At 35.6% G+C, this 21374-nt stretch overlaps 1 long non-coding RNA gene across 2 annotated transcripts in view; it reads right to left on the reverse strand.

Moving 5' to 3' along the window:
* The window catches only part of LOC119239360 (uncharacterized), a 105614-nt gene that overhangs the window by 40205 nt on the left and 44035 nt on the right, over window positions 1–21374 (reverse strand). For both annotated transcript variants that reach the window (XR_008550602.1, XR_008550603.1), the window contains exons 8-10: window positions 13716–13777; window positions 7198–7320; window positions 4772–4915 (exon numbers count right to left, since the gene is read on the reverse strand). This is a non-coding gene — a long non-coding RNA (uncharacterized LOC119239360). The remainder of the gene's footprint in view (window positions 1–4771; window positions 4916–7197; window positions 7321–13715; window positions 13778–21374) is intronic.

The raw sequence follows: 21374 nt of genomic DNA on the forward strand, positions 1-21374 counted from the left end.
ATACATGTATAACTCAATAATGAAATCAACTATTAAAGAAATATACAATATTGACACGTTAGATTTTATCCGTCAAAGAGAATTTTCTAGTTTTGTCTCTGAATCTCTGAGGATGAAAGCTCTTGACTTTTACTCTAAAAAAAAATTCCTTTTTTAGATCATTGGTGAATTTTCTTTGCTATTGCTATTATTTTCATATGGATAGGATATAAATAGTTGTAAAAAGCAAAACAAAAAAAGAACTTATTTCACATATACTTTAAGTTCTCATTTTAAAAAATGAAGAGACACTCAAGTTTTCATTTCCTAAGGGGGGAAATGTAACTTTCTAGGGCTGAGCCAGTATAGAGGGTGACAGCAGCTTGAGGCTGGATGGGCTGTTGTCCTTGAGGACTCTGCCGACGCCAGGGTAGTGGACGCCATGCTGAGTGCATCAGGGGCCTTTGGTACGGTGACGGGAGATCAGGGCATGTGGAAATTCAGAGACAAATAACCAAGCTGATGTCAGAAGTTTTTGACAAAATTAATTATATTCAGAATTTAAATAACCCAATGAGTAATCTAATTCTGTATCAACATTTACATATCATTAAAAAGTATGAATATATTTTTTTCAAATATGTATGGAAAATTTGCATTAAAAAAGTCTGGATCACGTATGAAGCCAGGAATGAAATCGTCCAAGCAGAAAATTATACCAGTCATATTCATCACAATAAAATAAAAATTTGTGCAAAATGGAGTAAAAAAAATGCAAATTGAAAACTGAAATCAATTTCAAATGTATTTGGGGTTATAAATAAAATGTAAATGATATGCTTTTTAAACATGATAAATGAAAGCACAACATAGTAAAACTGGTGGAATTCAGATGAAGTGTGTCCAGAGAAAAAAATTATAACCATAAAGCCAAATATTATAAAGTAATAATTATTAGCAATAAGCTTCCAACCCCAAAATATTTGAAAAGCATAACAAAATAGACTTGAAAAAAGTAGTAGTAAGGCATTTTAAAAGATCTAAATAGTAACTAATGTATTAATCCATAAAATACTGTTAATTTGGAAATAGTAATTACAAGAACCTTGTGGAAGATTCTATTGAGAATGGAAAGGTAACTGAAATGTCATTAAGAAAGAGATAGGGTCATAAATACTAATAGAAAAAAGAGTAAATGTTAGAATATATTTGAAACTGCCTAAAAGCATATTTGCTTTTTTAATTAATAATAAATTCTAAAAGCATATTTGTAAGATTAAACTAAATGAATAATCTTATAGGAAAATGTAAATTATATAAATAAATTATATAACAAATTATATAAACAAAACAAATTAGAAAACAGTGAAAAGAAAATAAAGGACTAGGATTATAAATGGTAGAAGATCCAAAGCTTTAAGAAACTGATGATTTATACCTTTAAATCATATACAGTGTTGTAAACCAATGTCACCTCCATAAAGAAAATAATGAAAAAGAAAAGAAGCAGATAATCTCCAAGATCCATAAATCAGTCCAGTATACCAAAAACACAAGAAAGCTGTTACTCATTTAAACAGATTCCCAAATATTTGGCAAGGGAAATAATAGCAAAGGGAAGCATAAAAATTCTTACTCACAGATATAGGACACATTTTTAAATGAAATATCAGCAAATAGGACACAACTGTGTATTAAAAGAATACAGCACATGACCAAATAGAGCTATCCTAGAAATGTGAAGATGACTCAATACAAGAAAAATCTACCAGTGGAATTTAGTACATTATAAACAGATTAAGGGGAAAATCCTTACAATTGTAGATGCAGAAAAAACATTTGATAAAATTCAATGGCCCATAAATCATAAAAATATTTCATCAGTTAGAAACAGGATAGGTTTAAAAAAATGTAAAGGGCATCTAACAAAAATCTAAAGCAAACATCATGCTTTGTGATGAAACATTAGATGTATTTCTAATCAAGGAAGAAAAAAGACAAGATTGTCTTCTATCACTGATAGTCTAAAGTTTGCACTGGAGATTTTAGCCAATGCATGAAAACAGGAAAAATAAGAGATACAAGTATTGGTAAGGAGCAATCATCATTAATAGTATAATTATTTTTATGCTAAAAAATTAAAGAGAAATAACTGATAAAACTAATAAGAGTCAAGCAATGTGGTTGAATATGGGAACCACAAATTAAAATTAATTTAATAAATTTGACTAAGAGAACATTAAATGCAATTCATTTCTAGTTTTGGCAGAGGTCCCAAAATAACAAGTAGCAACTATCTCCTCATTCTAAAATTGCTACTGGACCACCCACAAATAATTAGCCAGTTCTTAATCTTTTGCCTAACTCAGAGGTATAAAATAACCAAAATTTTGGAGTTGAAAACCAAAGATATTGTTTCTTTGGTGTGAGAGAGACGAGAGGACCACTTGGAGAGGCTGACTGATGTACACTTCCTGAAGCTCTAGAGCCCTTGAGCCTCCAGGGCTTAGATACTTTTCTGAGGAATCAAAAGATAGAATAAAACTTTGTATTTCTGACATTCACATATGGATTTGTAAATCTGTAAAGATCTTCATACACTGACAACAACTGTTACTTTGTTTTGATAACAGGGATTAAGACAAGGAAGACATACATGAGCTGTTTGCTTTAAAGATTTATTTTATTTATGCATACAAGAGTTGGGGTGTAGGCCAAAGGTGAGTGTGTGGCGGGGAGGGGTGAGAGGAGTCACCAGAGACAAAATGGGGAACAGAACAGGCAGACTGACTGAAATATACTGCTGAGGGGAGCAGCAGGCGAGACAGGAGAGGTCTGCCACACCATGTGGGATTCTCGCTGGCCTGAGATAGAACTCATGCCACAGTGGCTGGTGATAGCTTGATAATACTGAGACTTTAAACCCTGTGCCACCAGGGCCTCCTTGGTATTATACAGGTATTATACAGGTGCACAAAGAGTGAATGATATGCTGAAGACTTGCTTTTTCAATTACCTCTGTCTGAAGAGAAAATAATTCCTGGTCCCTATATTCATGAATAGACACACTTTTGATAACAACCCAAAGTGATTTCCAAAGTCTGAGGACAGAATTCACTTCTATAAAAAATGTTTCATTCTTAAGTCTTGGTTCTTTTTCACAAATTTGATTTTAAATCTTGCTCATTTGTATTACAACTGTATGCTTATTAAAACAATTTAAATGATGTAGAATAATGTAATTGAAGATGATGTTTCTCTAAATAGTCACCTTCCTCAGAGGTAACTATCATTGTCAGTACAGCGCGTCTCCGTTGAGAGTAGGTCTGTGCATTTGAATATATATCTATGTGTCTACAATGCATTAACATAAATTAAATCAAGATACACATGTTATTTTATAGCGTGTGCTTTCACTTAATCATCGTGGGGATTGTTCCAAGATAGGACATATAGGATGACACGTTCTAAATTCTATGTACCATTCAAGTATGGATGCCCTGTAATTACTTTATTTTTTTTTTTTTTTTTTTTTTTTTTTTTTTTTTTTATAGAGGCATGCTTTATTTATTTGTTTGCTGGTTTCTTTGTTTGTTTTGTTTATACATGCACTGGGTACAGTCAGAAGCACGGGAGGGCGAGAGAATTCACCAGAGCCAGAGCGGGGAGCAGAGCAGGCAGAAGGACCGAAGTACACTGCTGAGGGGAGCAGCGGGCGGCAGGAGAGGTCTGCGCGCCATGTGGGACCCTCCTCCGGTGGGGGAGCAGCCGGGATCGAACCGGCGCCGCAGAGGCCGCGCGCAGCTTCGCAACCCAGCGCTCAACCGCTGCGCCACCGGGGAGGCCCATCCCTGTAATTACTTTAACTAAATTTTTCTGTAGTGAATATTCTTGTAAGTGAACCTAGGTATACAAATGAAAATATATGGAGTGGGATGAAGAGATTTCTCAAAGGATATTCCAAGTATTGTCAGTGTTGGAAGGCTCAATGGTGGGTAAGCAAAAGCGTCAGGCAAGACCCCAAGATTTGAGAGCTTGTGACCTGTGTGACCTGTGTGAGAATGCTAGTGTGACCTGTGTGAGAATGCTAGCAGTGTGCTTGGGTGTTAGAGTTAGGTTGAGGATAACTAAACTATCATCTGTGAATGAGTAAACTTCGGTCTTTTTTTTTTTTTTTAAAGATTTATTTATTTATTTATACAAGCACTGGGTACAGTCAGAAGCGCAGGAGGGTGAGAGAATTCACCAGAGTCAGAGGGGAGAGCAGAGCAGGCAGAATGACGAAATACACTGCTGAGGGGAGCACTGGGCAGCAGGAGAGGTCTGCGCGCCATGTGGGACCCTCACCCGGCGGCCAGGGATCGAACCGGTGCTGCAGAGGCTGCAGGCAGCTTTGCAACCCAGCGCTCAACCGCTGCGCCACTGGAAAGGCCCTAAACTTCGGTCTTTCATGGCCAAATTGAGACTGAGCTTACCTTCACATAAACACTTATCAACATGAGCAGTAAAACAAAATTATGTGCCTTGTTGATATCATTCTGTATGAAAGGGAGGGTTGGCAGGGGTTCAGGTCATCTTGAATACCGAAGAACACTGAACAGGGTAAACCAGGTTCTACTGTAGACGACCTATACTGCTTTTGCAGTGGGGAGCTTTACAAAATTTGATTTTATCAGTTGACTGTCAACTCCATCCTTGCTCTGATTTTGTCAATTCAGTCTTAATGATGGAATGCTTTTGATTTAGGGGTTTTTATACCAGACCCGGGGATTCTCTTTTCTAAGCATCTTACCTTTGCTTTTTCTTTCTCCTGGATCCCAACGGCTTGGCTTGAGAGCTAACCTGTTAACGTGACCTTTAAGACTGAGTCCTTCTATCTCTGGATGGGGTGACGATCCCACCATTCCGTAGCTCATGGAGAATGTCTTGCAGCTGTCTGAGGAACACAGATCATTAGTGATTTTGGCAGGACTTTGTTGGAAGCACAATGCTAAAGATGAAAGGTCAGTTTTATTTAACTGATGAAAACAATGAGTAGCAGATTAAGCTAGTTTTCTGGTAAACAGTGCCATTACTTTCCAGTAAATAGTGTCAAGATGCCTTGATGAATAACATACATGGAGATAAAGGAGAACATCTCTCAGTGATGGAAAATTAGGTATCTCCATAAACTCAAATATGCCTTTAGTTTTCTTCTTTCTATGATCTGTTCCCTAAAACATTTACTAACAGGTCATTTGGTTATACTAATGGAAAAAATGAAGTATGTTTTGTTGAAGACACGTTCTACAGAGATGGGCCAGTTTAAGGACTATTCTTTTCATCTGTCTGAAGTGTTAAGATACCAAAACAAAGCAGTGTATTCCGTGCTGCTCCTGCATTGCCCACCCGTCTGTCAAAGCAGAGATGAGCTGGAATGCAGTAAGAAAAGAGTCAGTCTAATAAAAAAAATAGAGTGTAGCATACCAAAATTTCAGCATCCTTCATTGCAAGATGGAAGACAAAGTTTAGCCTTCTTGCATGCTTTTTAAAAAAAAATTAAAAATTTTATTTTTTTTAAGATTTATTTATTTATGCATACAAGAACTGGGGTACAGGCCAGAAATGCAGGGGGTGAGAGGATCCACCAGAGACAGAGCAGGGAGAACAGGCAGACTGACTGAAACACACTGCTGAGGGGAGCAGCGGTTGAGACAGGAGAGGTCTGCTTCGCCATGTGGGTTGCTCCCTGGCTGGCCGGGGATCGAACTCATGCTGCAGAGGCTTCGATCGCTTCATAGTATGGTGCTTAACCCCTTGCACCACCAGGGAGGCCTGCTTTTTTTTTTTTTAAAGTACATGTTAACCTTCCATGATGAAAGGCAGGATCTCTGAATTTAAGACCAGAAGCTACAAGGTGCTTGCTATCTCTCTGGTAGTAAGATGCTTAGGATAGGTGCTATGGAAAAACATTAACTCTGTCAAGCTGTTTCAAGACTAACTAGATGGTAATTTTCTGTGATGTTATACCTCTAATAAAAATTAAAATAATAGCTAAAATTAATTGAAGGCTTATTATATGCTAGAGATCGTGCTCGATGTTTTTCAGGAATGATTATATTCAACCCCCACAGTAACTCTGTGAGACAGGAAACCAAACAAACAAAAAAGAACAAAAAGAGGTACAGAAGAATTCAAAGTTACACGGCTAATGTTGAAATTGAGATTTGAACCCAGAAGGTATATAACCCTTGGAGCACACTCTAATGAGCATTATATGCAACACCACTAAACTATCTCCTAAATATCTGAAGCAACTATCTCCAAACTTTTGTAATATTTGTGGTGGCTGCTGTTTTTGTTTTCATTTTTTTTTAACCCATCCTAACTTCCCCTAAAGGACTGTGTATGGTATAAAACAAATTAAAGGAAAAAAACTTGAATCAATTAAATCTGCTTTTTCCATTTATTTTTAGCATTTTGCAACATCCCTCAAGATATTTGGAGACACCCCGCTGAGTGGTGAGGCAGATAGAACTGCATTGGTCCATGACCTTAAGTGAATAAATTTCCTAAGCACTTACATTGGCTAGGTTTTCCACTTAAAACATTTTGTAAGATCCTGATGTCTGAAAAAAGAGGGAGTGAGGGAAAGCCAGCGAGCTGGCCAAGGTGAGGGGAATCCAGCTGCCTACCCATGTCTGGTTTGTTGCCTCAGATGTTAAGGAAAAAAATCTTTTGAAACCATTACTTAAATAAGGAGCCTTTTGGACACTGATTCAGAACTGTTTTTGATCTTTTGGCCTTGTTTTTGTTGAAACGATATACTGTTTTACAAGCAGTACTGAGCTCCAATCCCACATTCCAGCTCACATAACTATTATTATTTCATGGTTTCAACATCTTCTCTGGTAACCCTATGCATAATTTTAAAAAATCTAGATAAATCTGTGTGCACATGTATGCAATTTGAGGGTGCAATTTGAAGGTGTGTGTGTGTGGGGGGGAACCTCTCAGGGGAGCCCAGGACTGGGCGTTGAGTCCATTCAGACTTTTTCTGAGTATGGACAGCAAAGCACTTGTCCCCAGAGTTCCACGTGCACAATGCAGCCAATTTGTGCAGCAGAAATGAACTGGTCCTGGTGGAACAGAGTGGATAGACTTGGATGTCTTACTAGGGTGACTGCTGGCATCAGCAGAACACAAGGCAAGACTATTTCCTTGGCTGAGAATTTTTACCATAGAAACTTCTTGTTCTTCTTTACATTTTCTGAGAGGAAATATGGTTGAAGACAGAACTCAGTTGCCTTGCAGCTATGTGAGAGCCTAATTGGTTTTGCTCAACTCCTTGGTCAATTGTATCTTAAGCAAAAAACAGAGAAAATTCATACTTCAGTAGTGTTTCTTACATAATTAACTGTAACAATACTGTATATTTCTGTAGCACGATGATTTAGAAGCTCTTTCATATAATTTTATCATTTGATTTTTCTCTCAGATTTGGGAAAACAGACAAAGGCAATATTGTCCCCAATTTACAGATGAGAAAATTAAAACTCAGATGAGTTAGAAAATATGATGAATGGTAACTAGCTGCTAAGTGTTGGATCTGGAACCAGACATAGTAAAAATGACTCTCCTAGTAAATGCTGAGCTTTTTTTTCAGTCTACCAAGATCCTTCTATTCTTTTAAGTGTGACATTTATAGCTTCCATTATATGAAGTTATTGTAGAAAATCTAGAAAACACAGAAGAGTGAAAATCACTAATAGTCACACAAACCAGAGGAAATGCTTTTCATATTCTGTATTTTTATATTTATGTATATATGTGCTCACCTACAAATATTTTATGTAGATTTAATATGTACATCTACATATATATACATATTTTTAAGTTAGTGGATACACACAGTTTAAATTTCAGAAAGGTAAGTGTAGGTACTATGTTGTATAACAGATGTTTATAACTTACTCTTTGCATAACAGAAATCTTATGCACTTAAGATTTTTTTGATAACTTTTTAAATTGGGGTACCATTGGTTTATAACATTGTATATAATTTAGGAGTACAGATTCACACCTCTTCCAATGTATTTTATCATACCACACCTACCTCCAAAGCACCCATAATATGTTAACAGGATAGATCTCATCTTAAATATTCTTACCAAAAAAGCAAGCAAACAAGCCAATCAATCACACACACACACACACACACCACACACAAAAAAGTAAGTTTTTTGAAATTTGAAAGTGATAGATAAGTTTAGTACCTTGGTTGTGGAGATGGTATCTTGGTGTATGTGTATATACAAACTCATCAAGTTTATATTACATACTTGATTAATACATATCATTATACTTACAGATATGTACATAGATATACATCAAACATATATATGCACTATAAATTTTTGTGTATCAGTACCTCAATAAAGATAAAAAAGCAAAAGAAAAAATATTTTGAAAAGTATACTTTTTCTACCATTACTATTATTAGCCACTTCCTCCTTCATGTGACTAATAATAGTTTCTTGAATACTTCTCTGAAAACTTTTAACTAGGGCTATTTTATCTATACAAGTAAAGATGTATATACACATATGCATACATACCTATCATATATATGATACATGTATGTGTATATGCTATAAATGTGTAGGTCTAGATAAATATGTGTGCATATATATGTCTCTCTTCCACACACATACATACACATTTTCCTCATATGGTAAAATTCTGTGCCTCTTATTGTACAACTTGGCATTTTCTAGAAAACTCAAGTATCTTTGGTTTTAACATTTATCAATTTTTCTTGGAAACGTTTCAATATCAATATGTAAAGAGGTTCTTAAATCTTTTTATAACTGCATGGATAAACATTAACCTGTCTATTATTGATGCACATTTTGATTGTTTCTGAACTTGATGCTAAAACTACTCACATTGTGTAGATACAGATAAACTATTAAGTGTGTGTGAAAGTGTCTTTTAGGATAAGTTCTGAGAAATGATTGTACAAGGTCAAAGATTGTACAGATGTTCAATTTTGTAATATTTTGACAAATTGCCCTCCAGAAGTTTCAACGAATTTACACACCTGTGAGAAATGTGAGTGTGCCTATTTCTCCACATCTATATACAGATTATCAAACTTTGATACTTGACAATTTGATACAAAACTCATAGCTTTTCAGTATATTTTTAATGTGCAGTTCTTTTATTATGATGGAGTAAAACATCTTTTCATGTATGAAAACAAGTTGTATTTTCTGTAAACTGCCCCTTAATCCCCCTTTTTTTTTTTTTTGGTAATTGGTCTTTCCTTCTTATTAATTTATAGGATTCTTTAGATATTAGAGATATTAATCCTTCATTTGTAACATAAATTGTAAGTATTTTTCCCAATTTGCCTTTTTTTAAAAAGCTGCTTGTGAAAGCTTTGCAATTTTAAAAAAAATTTAGGGATCCAAATCTATCCCCTTTTATTAAAAGCTTCTGGATTTTGTCATATGTAGAAAAGCCTTCCCCAAAGATTGTAAAGTGTTTCTTACAGCTCCTTTAAGGTTTTAATGATTGTATTCAGACATTTGATAATTCTGGAATCTATTTGAAAATAGTATCTGTGATGTGAATCTACTTTTTTGTTTTTGTTTTCTATATAGGTGCATTGTTGTGCTGTTACCATTTATTTAATAATTATTTTCCCTACAAATTTGGGATATTATCTCAATATATTTGTGCTCATTTCTTTGCTTTTTATTATGGCGCAATAATCTGTCTCTCTCTTCAAGTCCAGCTTCACACTGTTTTAGTTTTTGCGCCTATAGCGAGTTTATTATAATAGTGTTTTCTTCCTCTTTAATACAGCATAATTACTTTTCTTTTACAGAGTTTTTCCTATCTATTTTTGCTTGCTTATTTCTCCATGTGAACTTCAGAATTAGCTTCCTGGTCCCAGAAAAATAAGTGTTGTTGTTTTTATTGGGATAATGTTGTATTTATAGGTTCATTTAGCAGAAACTGACATTTTTATAATGCTGAGTCTTATGATTAAGGAACATGGTATGACTTGCCATTTGTTCAAGTCTTCTTTCTTCTCTTAGGAGTATTTAAAACACTTATTCAGACTTATGCACTTATGCACAACTTCCTGTAGTTTTTTCTGGTATTGTTTCTTTTTGCTGCTATTGTAAATGGAATCTTATATTTGCTATTTCTATTTGTCTATATGAAATACATTGATTTGGTGTTAATTTTGAATCAGCCACCAACAAAATATAATTTTACTTCTTCCCAATTTTTGTATCTTTACAAAATTTGTCAAATTTTTGGGTCTATATTATTATTAATGAAATATTAGTGATGATAGAGGAACTTATGGTCTTTTTTCACATTACAAAGACATTATTTCTAGTTCCTTACTATTAAGTATTATATTGCCTTATGTGTGGTGAGAAATATTTTATCATGTTGAGAATATTTTCACCTCTCCAATTAAACAATTCACTTCAATTATTTGTTAAATGATGGATGTTTCATTTTATCAAATGCCTTTTCAAAACATCTAGAGATCATTGTAAGAGTGTTTTCCTTGAATCTATTAATATGATGACTTATAAAAATGATTTTTCTTATTACTGAACCATTTTTACATTGCTAAAATAAATTACTAGGTAACAGTACATTATTCTTTGAGTTGTTGGAGTTGATTTACTGATATTTCTTTCAATAATTATAAATAAGATTTGTTACAGTGTTTTTTTTTGTGCAATCATTGTCGAGTTTTATTTCTAGTGTTATGCTAGAGGCATAAAAAAGGTGGGAGATTTCCTTGTCCTGTGCTGTAGAACAGTATAACTAGCTGCAGAATTCTCTTCCTTTTCTTTCTTTCTTAATGTTTAGGGCCAGATCCAGCTCCTTGTACAACCTGGTGATTCTGAGGGAAAATATTGTAACTCTTTATCACCTTACTCCATTTTTCGATTAGTAATTGAGATTTTTAAAGCCCTCTGTGCTGCTTAGCTTCGTAAATTTTATTTTCCGTGGAAATTATCCATTTCAAAGGTTTCCTAACATGAAGTTTAGAGAGGCATTGTGGGGTCAGGGAAGGAAAGCATTGCGTATGCTACATATGATACTTTTTCATGTCCTTCATAGTCATAGCTATTTCCTCTTCTCAGCTTGCTTGTGTATTTATTATTTTTCCTTTGACTTTTCTTGATTAGGTTATTAAATGGTTCATTGATTTCACTGTTTTTCTGAAGATTTAGCTTTTGAATTTGTGTGTTTTAGAAATTTATGTTTTCAAACTAACTTAGGTAAACAATTTTATGCTTTTATCAAGTATTTAAATTGATATTTAATTGAATATTTGATCCATTGAATATTTAGTCAAATTGAATTGAATATTTAATTGAATATTTAATCCATTTTTAATGATTTAATATAAATGTAAATATAAGTACTCCAGACAATAAATATTGTCCTCTGATCACTATTTTAGCTATTTGGATACAAACTTCCAATATCACTTTATTTATAAATGGTCTTCAGAAATGATTTGGGTCTCTTCACCCCCTTGAATATTTTTACAGTATCATGTGTATGCATCCTACAGACCCACATTTACCCTTGATCATTTTTTAAAAAATGGTCATGTCTTTCATATTCTTTTAATCCGCAGGTTCACCTTTTAGCCCTTCCTTCCCTGACAGTACCTCTGTTGAAGAAACTGGCACACATGACTTATGGAGTTTCCCATAGTCTAGGTTTAGCCAATTGCACATTCATGGTGCAATTCAGTTTATTCCTCTGACCTCTGTATTTTCTCCAAATTGGCAGCCAGATCAACCTGTGTTCTATCCCTTTGGCAAGACTGTCTGTGATGGTCTGTCCTTTCATCAGAAGGCATGGAGCCTGATTGTTTCTCCTGTTGTGGTGTTGGCAGCCACTGATACTGATTGTCTAGATCTAGTCATTCCCTGGAGGCTTCAGAAGGATGCTCATCTGATTTCATCATTTCTTTCTCATTTATTACTTGTAATTCTTTCATAGAAATGTTTCTCCCTAGCTGCCAACCATACAGAAAACACAAGACAAATCCTCAGATCTTTCTCTTTATTTACCAATTTTACCCTTTATTTTTAATTGTTGCACTTATAAACCTTATTCTGAGCACGTAGCCATTGTATACACTCTGTCCCTTTAAACCCTTACTCATTAATGTTTTAAGCTTCACAGAGTTCCTACTTCTGTTTTTGTTATTGTTCCTTTTGACATTTTTTCTTCTCTTTATTTTCCATTCATTCATTTACGCCTTTTGGGAAGGATATATGTGTGCAATGTTAAAAAAAATATGGTGGCTGCTTTCTAAGACTTTCCGGTCCTCGTCTCTTTTCTCACTTTCATCTGGATCTTCTCTTGCTTTCATCTTTATTCCCTATTCCTGCTCAGTGTTAATCCTACTCACAGAGGTTTCTCCTCAGTGTGGTGCTCTGTCCTTGAAGGGGTTAGTTTTAAGACAGGATCTAGGCTGACTCAGTGCTTCCAAGTCTCCTGCAGCCCCCTTGTATTCATTCACCTACTATTGAGGGGGGTGGGGGGAAGGCCATCTCTCCATCTTATTCGCTATTCCCCTTTAGCCTGGTAGCTCTTTGACCGCACCTGGTTGCATCTGGGAGTTCACAGACTACCTTGTCACCCGTATTTTTTTTTTAAATCTAAGTGTTGTCCATGGAAATTTCATTTTGTTGTATAGTCTCTCTGTCTTTAGTGTGGATTTGGAGAATTAAAAAAAAAATCCTGAGGTGACACGGTTCTTATCTTCCCAGAATCCCCTTCGCATTTTATTGATTTTTTTTTCACTTACGGATGAGAGGGCCATCTTCTTGTTGGTGTAGTATTATTTTTATCTTTTAAGTTTTATTTGTTTTAATTTTCAGGAAGAATAGACCTTTCATTTCAGGTTTTATTCTTAAATTCCTAAGGTGGTTGCTAGATTTTTAATTTTATTGTGATCAAGGCTGATGTTGGGTGCAAATATATTCACACCCATTTTATCTTTATTGTGAAATATACCCTTTAGCACTATAAAATGCACTTTTTTGTGTTTTCCTTCATAATTCTGTTTCTAAATAAAGTTTACTTTTGGTTTGTGTTTTATTATATTTAATGTAAACAGTGAACTGTCTTTAAAGGACTAAAACTGGGGGAAATTTCATTTATTATTGTGGCAAGCAGAATAATGGTGCACCAAAGTCGAATCCATTCCATTGCCCCAAATCTATGAGTATTATGTTACAAGGTAACATAATTAAGGTTTCTAATTACTAGTTAATTAGCTTAAAATAGGGAGAGTATTCTGGATTACTCATAACAGACAAAATATAAGCATAAGAATCCTTAAGTGGAAAGAGAGAGGCAGAAAAGTCAGTATCAGAGAGAAATCACCACCAGAGAAGCTCACTCAGTCACTGCTGGCTCTGAAGATGGAAGGAGACCATGAGCCAAGGAGGGTGGGCACCATTCAAAAGCCAGAAAATGTAAGAAAATTGTTTCTCTCCTAGGGCCTCCAGAAAGGAATGTAGACCTGTCAACACACCTTGATGTTAGCCTAGTGAGACCAATTTAAGATTTTGATCTCCAGAACTGTAAGAAAATAAATCTATGTTATTTTAAGTCTCAAGTTTGTGATAATTTGCTACAGCAGCAATAGAAAATGAATACAATGTTCATCGTATTGATCTGCTTACCATTTCCAGCCCTCTTCATTCCTTTGTGGAGTTCCCAACTTTCATCTGGTACCATTATACTTCTGCATGAAGAATTAGCATTTCAGGTTTGATGTCTGAAAAGGTTTTATCACCCTCAATGTTGAAAGACATTTTCATTTGGTCTAGGAATTTTTTCTTTTTGTCTGTTGTGGTCATACTATTATCTTTTGGTATTCTGTCATTTCTATTTTATTTTTTTAGATTTGTCTTTTGGGGGGAGGGCCTCTGGCCATCTTTAAATTTTTCTCCTTATTTTTGGTTTTAAGGAATATTAAGATCCTTGGTTTACCTTCCCTTATACTTACTTTGTATGTTGTTCATTTATTTTTTTTTTCTGTGGATTTACAGTTTTCATAAAATTTGGAAATATTTTAGCCACTTTTCTGCAAGTTTTTCCCTCTCTCACCTTTGAAATCTCCCTTATACCTGTATTAGAACACCTAATATTATCCCAGAGGTCATGGATGCTCTCATAATTTTTTTCTGCTTCATTTGGACTGATTTTACTGATAATTTAAGTTTATTAATCTTTTCTTCTTTAGTTTCTATGTTCCTATTAGTGTCATCTAGAAAATTTCTTATTCAAACACTATATTTTTCCTCATACTCCACATGGGTCTTAAAAGAGATATCTCTATTTCTCTCCCAACAATGTTTGTATTTTCCTTTACATTCTTGGATTTAATATTTCTATTATCAATATATTTTAAAGAGTTTGCATGCCACTCCATTCTATTTGTCATGTCTACATTGGATTTTCTCTTGGCTCCAGTTCATCTTTTCATATATGTTAAATTTTGATAAGATGCTGAACATTGTTTTTCACATTGTTAAGTGATGCATTTTTGTTGTGTGCTTTTGAAAAACTGATCTTTGATCTGGTAAATACAGGTAAAGGTTGTGGTATAGGCACCAGAAATATCTGCTACACCATGATTTTTCTATAGTTCAAAGCCAAAGTTTGGTCTTGTTGAAATTTGTAACAGAATCTTGTGTCATGGTTATAAGTTTAATCATTTACATATTTGCCACCAGAGGAAAACAAATGAAATATATAGCTAAGCAAAGGTTTAGAGGGTTGTGGAGTACTTGTTTAGAGGGCTGTGGAGTACAAGGCAATCCTAGGACTGCCTTGGAGAATAGATTTCCTTTGACTTGGATTCTGGGTTTCTTTTCCAACCATTTCCTTTTTCATACCTCTTTTTCCTACTCCTAGTGTTCTGTCTTTTTGTCACATTGAAACTGCACTGTTAAGTATAGCTCCAATGGAAAATAAACTTAAGTCCTCAGATTTAGTAAATCCTGTCCAACCAGGTGCTGACCTGCTGTCATCAGTGAAGGATACTTTTTAAAAAGGCTTGATGCCTATTTAAAAGGTACAGAACACTAACAGGAAAAGTGACTTAAAAACCCACCACTGCCCAAATTCTTAATCTCCAATTTTTCCATGTAAGGGGATACATTTCCCCTTGTATCTCCTGATGTTAGGCATACCAAGTCAAACTTTACAGTCAAGCCTGACCTCTCCCCTCCTGCCAACTCAACTCCTCTGCCCTAGAATTCAAACCCTTTATTATAAAGTTTTCTCTGGATCGATCTTGAGTCCTTGACCACAGAGTGACAGATGTAATAGAGCTCATGTTCTGCTCCTGATGAAATAACTGGGATGGAGGGAATATATCGGCCATTTGAGAATTGACAGTGGAAATACTATGCTGTACAAGATGACAAGTAGGTCCCTGTATTTAAGAGGAAATTTATTATTTTAGAAAGCACTTGAATGTTGAGACTGTTCACTGGCAAAGTTTTCTCTTAATCTAGAACTTCAGTTTATAATTTACTTCTATTGATCCAACATTTCCCCTTCCCTCTATGATCTAACTTAGCTTCCAATGAAACAGATGAAACAAATCCCAATAACTTCGATCTACATACTTCTCAGAACAGGAACAGAGCAGGTAATGATATTGCCAAATCAACCGATATTAGGGTAGAGTCCCAGGGTATGAACTGCATCAGGATGTTACAGGGATTTGTTTAAGTTATATATATATATATATATATATATATATATATATATATAAGTTATATATATATATATAACCAGTAAGCAATAGTCATATTTGAAGAGTGGAACCGAGAGCTGGTCCCAGAAGAGATTGTGAAGGCATCTAAAGTGAGAGAGCAAGTGCTAAAAACTTAAAATTTTTAGAAAGAGGATGCAAGATAGGATAAGAAGTTGGAAATAGATGGTTCAACTTAACATTTGTAGAAAACTAGGACTTTCATAATGGATGGTGGCCAGGTCGGAGTGATGGGTAGAATCAGATAAGAAAGGGTGGTTTTTGATTGGTTGGTTTAAATGTAACTAAGCTGCTTTCTCACATACTGCCTTGTATTGTTGATTGAATACCCCATCCAAACTGTAAGCTTTTTGGGGATAATGTAGTATCATGTAATTTTCTATAACTAACATACCACCCAGCACAATGTTTTGTTCACTGCATGTTCCCTAACTGGTTGAAAACCCGCCTAACATATCAGCCATTTCATTTAGTCTGGCATAAATAACACTAAGTGCTAGTTCATGTAAACTACATTTGACAAATCGGTGTTAAATGTTTTATGATTTATTATACCTGGCAATATTTACTAAACCCATTTTACTCTTTAAAAAGTAAATCAAGAACATATTTGCAAGAGGTGTGTGAATTTTAAATCACTTTCACCCACATTAAATGGTCTCATTTAATTTAATGAGAATAGTCTCATTTCCATTAGGAAGTTCTCTTGTGTTTTACTACCTCAATGCCCTAAAGAGGGAGTTAAGTTTATATTCCAGCAAAGGGGAAGAGTTCCCTGTGCCACTTTCATAGAAAACCTGCCTGTGTTATATTGAAAATTCCATCCTGCACTGATTACTGTTCTCAATAAACACATTATGAAGGCTTTTATGGTTACCAGTGCTTGAGAGTTATTAGAAAATATAATGAAAAAAATATTTAATATTGCCATGTGATTGTTCCCTATATTTTTTTTCTATTTTAAAGAGTTGGTTAAAATGGTAATGTTCACCTCTACCATCTCAATACACTGAGGTTATTGCAAAACTCAGAGACACAAATGAACTTTAAAGAGCAGTCCAGGTTTGATGTTTTCCAGATGAATTAGTATCAGGCAATGTGATCTCTCAATCTCAAGGCCATCAGTGCTCAGAGTGGACAATGAGATCAGGCACATCACTTCACATCCCTGAGAAAATCTGCCATTTACCTAATAGTGAAAATATATGAAATTTGAGCTGGTGAAATGATGTTTATGGACCAGAGATTAATGTCTGTGTATTTGTCTGCATGTGTAGGACAAAGGGAGTCTCCATGGCATCATAAGTTAGTTTCTAGGATAACACCTAACAGACTGAATTCAACTGAGATTTCTAAATATCAGAATTACTTTTGAAAGTAACAATTATATTTAGTTTGTGGAAAATACGATGAAGTACGAAAATAATCTCTATCCTATGAGCTTTCAAGCCATTCTATCCTGGGCAAGGCATTTCCCATTCAGGAATTACACAGAGATCTGGGGTAGGGAGACATAAATCTATTTGTAATGGTTTCATATGCTGTCAATGCAGCCAGGCTGAACTACATTTCCCAGAATTCTCTTTCCTGTATGTTTCTAGTAAGGGTGGCTACCAAAGGGGTGTGAAAGACTTGGGAGAAAGTGGAACAGCAGCCCTTTTGTAGCTTATCATGTTGTTAATATCCACTGACTCACCTTACTGGGGTGAGGTTCTAACTAGACCAGCAATTGTTTTACCTTCCTCTGGATCCTCTTACAGCTTCTTCAACTCCTAGGCTAGCTACAGATTCCCTGCTCTTCAAAAGGAGAGTGTCCCTATGAAACCTTTCTCTTAAGCTAAAAATGTGTAAAACAAAAAAGCAATTACCATTAATTTAAATGGAAAATAACCTACCAAATAACATGACTTAAAATAACACTAACAAACAGTAAAAGCAGGAATAGTATGATGCATACAGACAGTAGAAAGTAGTTTCTGGGAACGAATGTTGTCAGGGTACTCTCATTACTCACAGTGCAGGCTGCATCCAGAATGGCTGCTACAAAACCAATGTTGGAAGCTACTTTCACCCTCTATCAAAAAAGCAAAAATCCTCATCATGTTCTTTCAGTTAGTATAAGTATTAATGTAGGTCTTCCATAAAAGCAATACCGCATAATACTGACTGTTTAAAAGTGGCAATGCTTGTATTTCTATTTAGTTCCTTCATAAAGGATCCTGTCTATCTGTACCACTAAACTGAGAGGTAAGAAGTGACTCATGTTTCAGTCTGTCTTTGTGGAACTCTAGCACATGCCTGCAGGAGACCACATTATATCCATCTTTCCTTCCTGACTTCCTGCACTGAGGATGTGAGGCTCCATATCAAGTCCCTATACACATACATGAAGATAGATAGATATTGTATATACAGAGTAGATAGATAGGTATTATATACACACATACATTTTATATATATATATATATATATATATATATATATATATAGAGAGAGAGAGAGAGAGAGAGAGAGAGAGAGAGATCGTTCTGTGAATTCTGACTGATGTATATCTCTGTAAGTCACACACTGGTATTGAGGAGGCTTGTGTTGAAGGCTTATATTTGTTACTGTTTTTCTTGTTGAAATACATTCTTCATCTCATTTTGGGTGACCTGTGTTAGTGAAAGTGCCCTTTTAGTGGTGTGGTTTTCCAGCACCTTAATTGAGAGCTAACTTTAAAAAAGCTGCAGTTGTAAAATCTGGAAAGCCTTCCAAGGGTCTTTTATTAGTCTCTCCTCGGTCATCCTCTCCATCAGCATGCCACTATTGACCTCTATATATACACGAGGATTATGCTTAGGAAAGTGACTATGGAAACAGCATCTTTATGCATTCAATGATGTTATGCATGCCACTTTAGAGAAGAAAATTCAAGAATTTTTTAGTGGTCAGTCCAGAAAACTTGATCTGAAATTTCAAAATCAAATTACATTTAGTCTTGCACTTGGAAAGTTGGCTCAATTCTCTCCTGATTTCTTGTTCAGTTTGATCTAAAATTCTGCATGCATAATTCAGCTGGATGTAGGATTCCAGACTCAATGACCAGGCCTGTCAACTCCTTTTGTTACCAGATCACTTAGAAGAGGGGGCAATTGGAATTTATTGATAGATTGGCTTATATAAGAATAAACTCACAGTGATCCAGCTTTCTCATCCAAATCCATGTTGACTCAGTGATACTGACAGTAGCAAAATTGCTTGTGATTGCAAGAGTGATTACCCTCAGCCATGGGGGCAGGTCTGTTCTTTCTCGTCAGCTGATGTGGTGCTTAGCTATTTCTCAAATTTTTGTAGCTATTTCTACAAATTTTCTCAGACATAGTAGTCATCCTGAGGTTTCAAAATGTTTTATACCAGATGTGAAGGTACACCGACCTTGGATTGATCTAGAGGTTCATGAAAGCCAATCCAATTTCTAAGAATTTAAACTGAGAGTCAGTTTACAAAGTGCTGATTCAGGCTTGATGCCAAGCATTTTACAGGCATTTTCTCATTAGAGCAACTCTCAGAGGAAGTTATTATTATCCCCATGTTACAACAGCGAGCATTGAGGACCCAAAGGGTTAAATGATTTGTCTGAAAGTCACGTGGCTAATAACTTGAAGAACTCGGATATGAACCCAGAGTGTTAAATGCAAAGGCCATCTGTGTAATCAGCATGCCACAGTGGAAACTGGAGGTAAATCCAGTGGGAAAAAGTGAAATAACCCACATTATTGATTTGCAGTAATAGAAATGTGGCCTACTGTACCCTAAATCCCACCTTACTGTCTGAGAATAGAGTGGAAAAGACCAGGAAGCTCATGCTTATCATCATCTTACATTCTTCAGAGTCAAGACAAAAAAGAGAAGTGGACTCAGCAGGTGAGCAGCTACTGCTGATAGCCCCTGACTCTCCTGGCTATAGCTCCGTTTTCTGCTAGGATAACAGATTAGAGCAATGGTGATGTTTCTCTGAAGTTTTTCTAAACAAATGGGGAAGCTGTACATACAAATTTTCTCAGACTATTAAATTACTACTAAATTAGAGGGTAGGAATGAGGCTGAGTGAACAGATTCTACTCCTTTTGGCAAGACAAGCAAACAAAAAATCTGGTCCACATGAGTCTAGTCAAATATGCTAAGTGCCCTGTTACCCAGAGAGCATGTTATACTCCATGTTAAACTGTCAGGACTTGTTCCACTCAGGGCTACATAGAGAGAAAAGCCAGTGCCGCGGGCTGCTCTCTGGATCTGTAGACCTACTTGCATTGGGCCTTCAGTTCAGCGTGCCCCTTCTGGTTCTTGTTAACATTCTTATTGCCTTGTCATTGATAAAGAAATAAAATTAATATGATGACTATGACTTGACTTATGATTTGCAGCTTTCCACATTGCCTCTATGCTTTAGATCTTTAGGAACTCATAAGATATATTCAAAAGCAGGGTTCCAGGTCAATATCACCTACCATCTTGGGAGCACTAATGCACCAGTCTTTGTATCTCAGTTTCACCATCCCCCTGCTGGTTTCTTTTCTCTTAAGAAAATTCCTCAGATATATATATATATATATTAAGTGAATTTCTGTGCTGGGTGCTGAGTATACCAGGCTAAATTCCACATGGTACTTCTCCAAGACTAGCTGAGTCTATTTCAGGAGACCCATGGCTGTAAATGAGTCATGGTCATCCAGTAGATTGTGTGCATTGGAGCTCTCTGGGGGAGACCAGCATCTCTGCTTAGGGAAAAGTATATCATGGCTGTCTATACAAAAGGAAGGAAATGATTGAGCTGAATTTTGAAGGATGTTAGGGAAGAGAGTCTTGACAAGTTAGGGAATTTAAATAACTTTGAATAGCATGAGTAGACAAAGGGCACACGTAGGGTCATTGTCAGAATCCCATGGGAAAGAATGCAAGAAATCAAGATGACTTTCAAATCCGTCCTAAATAATTTTCATCATGTGGAAAACAGGAATCATTGAATGGTTTGAAGCAGGGGAAACACAATCAAGGTATATTTTAGAACACTCTACCTGTGGTGTTGTTTAAGATAGATTGGAGTATCCAGAGTGGATAAAGGATGGCAATTAAAGGATATTGCAGCTTTTTTAAATAAGAGGGTGGGGGGGGGGATTGAGCTAGCAAGCAGACTACAACGTGGTTTAGATAATTAGGGCTAGATCCAAGGTTAAGGATGATCATACAAGGCATTTTAAATCAAAGAAGTGGGGAGGTGGTCGTGGGGAATTTCTTGAAGAAAAGGGTAATCAACAATGTCAAAAGATGAAAGCACATCTGAAAAGATGACAAATAGTGATTGAACTGAGCACTTTTGGCAGATGACTGATGGCCTTGGTAAGGTTGGACTCAGGGAAGTGATGAGGGCTGAGGGCAGTGGGCGTGGGAGAGTGTAGAAATGGAGATGATGAGAAGTAGTATGGACTATTATTTTGAGATACTTGGCTGGGATGAGCAGAATAATAGGTTTTTGGTTTGTTGTTGTTTTGTTTAATCTTGTTTTTCATTTTTA

The sequence above is a fragment of the Talpa occidentalis genome, unplaced genomic scaffold, assembly GCF_014898055.3.
Source record: "Talpa occidentalis isolate TD23 unplaced genomic scaffold, MPIMG_talOcc4v2.1, whole genome shotgun sequence".
Taxonomy (NCBI): domain Eukaryota; kingdom Metazoa; phylum Chordata; class Mammalia; order Eulipotyphla; family Talpidae; genus Talpa; species Talpa occidentalis.